Below are 7,120 nucleotides of genomic sequence, written 5' to 3' on the forward strand. Positions count from 1 at the left end.
TCTTGCTTTTTTGATAATCCAACAGATTTTGGCAATTTGATCTCTGGTTCCTCTGCCTTTTCTAAATCCAGCTTGAACATCTGGAAGTTCATGGTTCACATACTGTTGAAGCCTGGCTTGGAGAATTTTAAGCATTACTTTACTAGCATGTGAGATGAGCACAATTGTGCGGTAGTTTGAGCATTCTTTGGCATTGCCTCGCTTTGGGATTGGAATGAAAACTGACCTTTTCCAGTCCTGTGGCCACTGCTGAGTTTTCCAAGTTTGCTGACATATTGCGTGCAGCTTTTTCACAGCATCATCTTTTAGGATTTGATATAGCTCAGCTGGAATTCCACCACCTCCACTAGCTTTGTTTATAGAGATGCTTTCCAAGGCCCACTTGACTTCTCATTCCAGGATGTCTGGCTCTAGGTGAGTGATCACACCATCGTGATTATCTGGGTCATGAAGATCTTTTTTTGTACAGTTCTTCTGTGTATTCTTGCCACTTCTTAATATCTTCTGCTTTTGTTAGGTCCATACCATTTCTGTCCTTTATTGTGCCCATCTTTGTCTGAAATGTTCCCTTAGTATCTCTAATTTTCTTAAATAGATCTCTAGTCTTTCCCATTTTATTGTTTTCCTCTATTTCTTTGCATTGATCACTGAGGAAGGCTTTTTTATCTCTCCTTGCTATTCTTTGGAACTCTGCATTCAAATGGGTGTATCTTTCCTTTTCTCCTTTGCCTTTCACTTCTCTTCTTTTCGTAGCTGTTTGTAAGGCCTCCTCAGACAACCATTTTGCCTTTTTGCATTTATTTTTCTTGGGAATAGTCTTGATCACTGCTTGCTGTACAATGTCATAAATCTCCATCCATAGTTCTTCAGGCACTCTGTCTATCAGATCTAATCCCTTGAATCTATTTGTCACTTCCACTGTATAATCATAAGGGATTTGATTTAGGTCATACCTGCATGATCTAGTGGTTTTCCCCACTTTCTTCAATTTAAGTCTGAATTTGGCAGTAAGGGTTCATGATCTGAGCCACAGTCAGCTCCCAGTCTTGTTTTTGCTGACTGTATAGAGCTTCTCCATCTTTGGCTGCAAAGAATATCATCAATCCGATTTCAGTATTGACCATCTGGTGATGTCCACGTGTAGTCTTCTCTTGTGTTGTTGGAAGAGGGCGTTTGTTATGTCACCTCACATAGTTGGCCATCTGTATACCTTCTTTTGAGAAATGTCTATTCAAATCCTTTGTTGTTCAGTCGCTCATTCACGTCTGCCTCTTTGCGACCCCACAGACTGCAGCACACCACGCTTCCCTGTCCTTCTCTATCTCTCAGAGTTTGCACAAACTCATGTCCATTGAGTTGGTGATGCCATCCAACCATCTCAAGCTCTGTCATCCCCTACTTCTCCTGCCTTCAGTCTTTACCAACGTCAGGATCTTTTTCAAAGAGTTGGCTCTTTGCATCAGGTGGCCAAAGTATTGGAGTTTCAGCTTCAGCATCAGTCCTTTCAATGAATATTCAGGGTTGATTTCTTTTAGGATTGACAGGTTTGATCTCCTTGCAGTCCAAGGGACTCTCAAGAGTCTTCTCCAGCACCATAGTTCAAAGGCATCAATTCTTCAGCCCTCAGATTTTTTCCTGTCCAGCTCTCACACCCATACATGACTACTGGAAAAACCATAACCTTGACTATATGAACCTTTACCCATTCAGATTCAGATCCTTTACCCATTTTTCAATAAGCTTATCTGCTTTTTTGTTATTGAGTTGCATGAGTTCCTTGTATATTTTGGATATTAATTAACCCCTTATCAGATATGTGATTTGTAAATATTTTCTCCTATCCTATAGTTTCCTTTTCATTTTGTTGATTGTATCCCAGGAGAGTACTCCCAAATTGATAAGCTCTCCTTTATCTGACTTCACGTTCCACACCCTTCATCCAGCATCCCATCCACACCCCATCATCTGAGAACTGGCTTCCTTCTGTTCTTCTGCTTCTGCCAGCACGCATTGGCTAGGTCCTACAACATATGGTTGCATTGCTCCCTTATTCAGACCAGCACTTCGCCAGCTATGTTATGTTGTGACTTAATCCTAGCTACTGATCTCTTGGCCAGGAGGGGAGGTTGGACCAAGGCTTCTGCATCGTGCCCAAATGAGGAAATTGTTAGCCCTTAACAGGGGGATGAGACCACAATAGTAAAGAAAAGTGAATCCTCCACTGTCAAGATGGATGTGAAAAGTAAAAGAAATGCAATATATGTGGAGAAAACCATATTTTCAAAAAGATACTTGCACTCCAATGTTAATTGCAGCACTATTTACAATGGCCAAGACATGGAAGCAAACTAAATGTCCATCCACAGAGAGGTGCGTTTTAGATTCCACATATAAATGACAGCCATAATACTCAGCCATAAACAAGAATGAAATAATGCCATTTACAACCACATAAATGGACTTAGAGATTATCATATTAAGTGGAGTAAGAAAGAGCAAGGCAAATACCATATGATGTAACTTATATGTGGAATCGAATATATGACAAAAATGAACATATCTACAAAACAAAAACAAACTCACAGACCTAGAGAACAGACTTGTCGTTGCCATGAAGTGAGGGCAGATGGATTAGGAATGTGGGATTAGCAGATGCAAACTATTAAGTATGAAACAGACAAACACAGCTCAGTTCAGTCACTCAGTTGTGTCCGACTCTTTGCAACCCCATGAATCACAGCATGCCAGGCCTCCCGGAGTTTACCCAAGCTCGTGTCCATCGAGTTGGTGATGCCATCCAACCATCTCATCCTCTGGCATCCCCTTCTCCTCCTGCCCCCAATCCCTCCCAGCAGCAGGATCTTTTCCAGTGTGTCAACTCTTCGCATGAGGTGGCCAAAGTATTGGAGTTTCAGCTTCAACATCAGCCCTTCCAATGAATACCCAGGACTGATCTTCTTTTGGATGGACTGGTTGGATCTCCTTGCAGTCCAAGGGACTCTTAAGAGTCTTCTCCAACACCACAGTTCAAAAGCATCAATTCTTCAGTGCTCAGCTTTCTTCACAGTCCAACTCTCACATCCATACATGACAACTGGAAAAACCATAGCCTTGACTAGACGAACATTAGTTGGCAAAGTAATGTCTCTGCTTTTGAATATGCTATCTAGGTTGGTCATAACTTTCCTTCCGAGGAGTAAGCGTCTTTTAATTTCATGGCTGCAGTCACCATCTGCAGTGATTTTGGAGCCCAAAAAAATAAAGTCTGACACTGTTTCCCCTGTTTCCCCATCTATTTCCCATGAAGTGATGGGACCAGATGCCATGATCTTCGTTTTCTGAATGTTGAGCTTTAAGCCAACTTTTTCACTCTCCTCTTTCACTTTCATCAAGAGGCTTTTTAGTTCTTCTTCACTTTCTGCCATAAGGGTGGTGTCATCTGCATATCTGAGGTTATTGATATTTCTCCCAGCAATATCCTACTATATAGCAGAGGGAACTTTGCTGTACAGCCAAAATTAACACATATACTATACTTCAATAAAATTAATTTTTTTAAGTAAAAGAAATGTGAAAACTAAATGCTAGTTTTAGATCAAAAGCAGAAAACATAAAATACAAACCAATCTCAAAAGAGAATCAATAAAAAATATTCACATTAAAGCGTATACAAACAAATCTAAATGCATAATAGCAAATTCTGAGTCCAGCCTTGTACCAAAAATGTAATAAAAGATTTTAATGCATTCCACCTTAATTAAAGTCAAAATTATAGCTTCTTTGGTGATACAGTACAGTGTGCAAAAGAAAACAGGCATAAAAATAAGGTTGTGGGGGCTAATCTATGGTGTGCCTTCCTGAATTTCAAGAGAATGCTGAAGCCTGCCAAGGAAGAAAGTCCAGGCACCAAGGTAAAAACAACTCCATGGGAATGTTCTGAGAAAAAACACTGGGGTTTTTTCCCATTTAATACACAGAAGAAAAGAAATGTGACATGTCATTGATGAGCTGGGATAGGAATGTATTTCTATTTTCATTTACTTATGCAATTAATGAGTTTCTAGACTTCCTGGGGTTTCTTTCCTTCTAGTTTTATCGACATATAGCACTGTATAAGTTTAAGGTGTACAACATAGTTCAGTCAGAGATCATGATTATGGCAATAAATTTCATGAACATCCATTGTTTCACATTCACGTAAAATTAAACATTAAAAATTTCTCATTTCTTTTTTCTTTTTTTTTAATTTTTAATTTTTTTTTTTTACTTTACAATACTGTATTGGTTTTGCCATACATCAACATGAATCTGCCACTGGTGTACATAAGTTGCCACTCCTGAACCCCCCTCCCACCTCCCTCCCCATTTCTCATTTCTTGTGATGAGAGCTCAGCATTTACTCCCTTAACAACTTTCATATATAACATATGTGTGTGTGTGCGCGCTTCAGTCGTGTCCGACTCTTTGCAACCCCATGGACTGTTGCCCACCATGTTCCTCTGTCCATGGGGATTCTCCAAGCAAGAATACTGGAGTGGTTTGCCATGCACTCCTCCAGGGGATCTTCCCAACCTAGGAAGTGAACCCCAGTCTCCTGCACTGCAGGCGGATAACTTACTGTCTGAACCACCAGGGGAGGTGAAAGTGGTTAAAAAGGATAAAATTCCAGTTATCAGATAAGTAAGTTCTGAGGATGTAAAGTAGAGCATCCTGACGGTCATCAACAATACTATGTTGTACATTTAAAAAGGGCTAAAAGAGTAACTCATACTAAGATTCAAAATTGTAGCTATATGACATAATGGATATTAACCAAACTTACCACAGTAATCACTTAGCAATATATACAAACATCAAATCATGATGCACAATATAAACTAATAAAACCTTAAATGTTAAATGTTGATTATATTTCAAAGTAGGGGGAGAAAACTACTATATATCATTTTATTTTTTATCTAAAAATTAGAAGCCTTTTAGTATTTTATTCCACCAACGATGTTTGCTCTAACAGACATGAGCAGATATGGATTTTACAGGTTATCTCCCTGATACAGTTGAAGTAGGTGGCCATCGCACTGGCTCACTTCAATATAAGATACTGTGAAGCCAAATGATTCATAGAATGTGCACCTTTTAGCATGTAGAACGCACAGTACAAGCTTAAGGAGAGCTTGATTATATACAGATGACCAATCGTAGATGCAGCTAAAACAGCATCATGTGGTGTGACAGCCAGTTTCTTTATTCTGCAACTCTAGTGAGACTGCAAAAGTTAGATTGTGCATCAGGATAACACCCACCATTAATACAACGAGAGGTGTGCCACCACGGAAAAGACAAGATGGTCCACAACCAGATTATAACTCATAGAACACAACTGTGTTCTAAGAGATGAAATGTCATATCGCTATCATAAAACTGAAAACTGAAATCATCTCTTTGTGTTCATCTAGGCTCCGGGTTTTTGTTCAAGCAAGTTTGCAAGTCATGCAGCACAAGTAATTTGCTCCAGTGACGTCTCTCACCCTGCAATTTTCTCTGCTACACAGAACCAAGATGAATTGGTTTGCAGGGGGATCCAATTACTAGGGACACATTTCATTTTCAAATCTGAACATTTTTGCAAAGATGGCTATTTTTAGAAAGCCTCTTGAGATTTCTTTTCAGAAGCACTCCTGATTTTATGGGAATTAAAAAAAAGCAAAAGTCATAAAGATCAACATTTAGAAGAGATAAAAAAAAATACATGCATGCTTTATTGTTTTAAAGACAAGAAATCTCATTTAAAACTTGCAAGTGCATGAACCTAGAGTCTGTCATACAGAGTGAAGTCGGAAGGAGAAAAACAAATATCGTTTATTACTGCATATATATGGAATCTAGAGAAATGGTATAGATGATCCTATTTGCAGTCAGCGGTAGAGACGCAGACATAGGGATTGGACTTGTGGGCAGTGGGGAGAGGAGAGGGTGGGGCAAATGGAGACAGCAGCGCTGACATAGGCGCATTACCAGGTGTAGAGTGGACGGCGGGTGGGAAGCTGCTCTATAGCACAGGGCGCTCGGCTTGCCTCTGTGGCGACCTAGAGGGATGGGACGGGAGAGGGTTGGGAGGGAGGCCCGAGAAAGAGAGGAACGATGTACGCGTATCGCTGATTCACGCTGTTGTACTGTAGAAACCAGCACAATTGTAAAGCAATTATACTCCAATTAAAGCAAAACCATGCAAGGATGATTTTGTTAACTCTTCAGGTGCAGTTCCTCAGAAAAAAGGAAAATCATAATGTAGGAATATCTGTGAAAGATCTTGAAAACGTGCTTACCTTCTGACCCACAGTGTTGCTTCCAGGAATTTATTCTGAAAAGAAATCTCAAAAGACATATAAAGACATGCACACAAATATGTCTATTGCAGACTTTGCTTATAGCAAAATATTAGGAAACATTCAATTGTCCAGCATTAAGGCTCAAATGTGTTAAATATGGTACCTCTGAAAATGCCATATTGCATGCATGCGTGTTAAGCCACTTCAGTCTCTTTGAGACTCTATGGACTGGAGCCCACCAGGCTCCTCTGTCCATGGGATTCTCCAAGCAAGAATACTGGAGTTGCCATGCCCTCCTCCAGGGGATTTTCCTAACCCAGGGATGTCTTACTTCTCCTGCATCAGCAGGGAGATTCTTTACCACTAGCACCACCTGGGAAGTGTGGGAGAATATTTATGGACACAGAAAAGGTTTAATATTAAGCAGAAAATATTATAAGGCTAGCGTCCATGCATTGAAAAAAAAATAGCAAAGGCATATTTTAATAGTGATTATCTCCAGGTAGTAAAATAAGGGGGATATTTCTTTCACATGGCTTGAGCTTTCTGTTTGTGCAATCAACAAACATTTGTTGTTTATCTTCTGTGTGCTGGGACTGTGTTAGCTGCTGAGTGTATATGAGATGGTTTGAAAACGTCATCTTAATTTTTTCTTCAGCCTTATTGAGATATATCTGATTTTCAACTTTGTGTAAATTTAAGGTATCCAACATGATGATTTGATATGTGTATATATGGTGAAATTATTACCACAATATGGTGAGTTAGTACATCTATCATCTCACATAGTT

This window comes from Ovis canadensis, chromosome 1, assembly GCF_042477335.2.
Source record: "Ovis canadensis isolate MfBH-ARS-UI-01 breed Bighorn chromosome 1, ARS-UI_OviCan_v2, whole genome shotgun sequence".
Classification (NCBI taxonomy): Eukaryota; Metazoa; Chordata; class Mammalia; order Artiodactyla; family Bovidae; genus Ovis; species Ovis canadensis.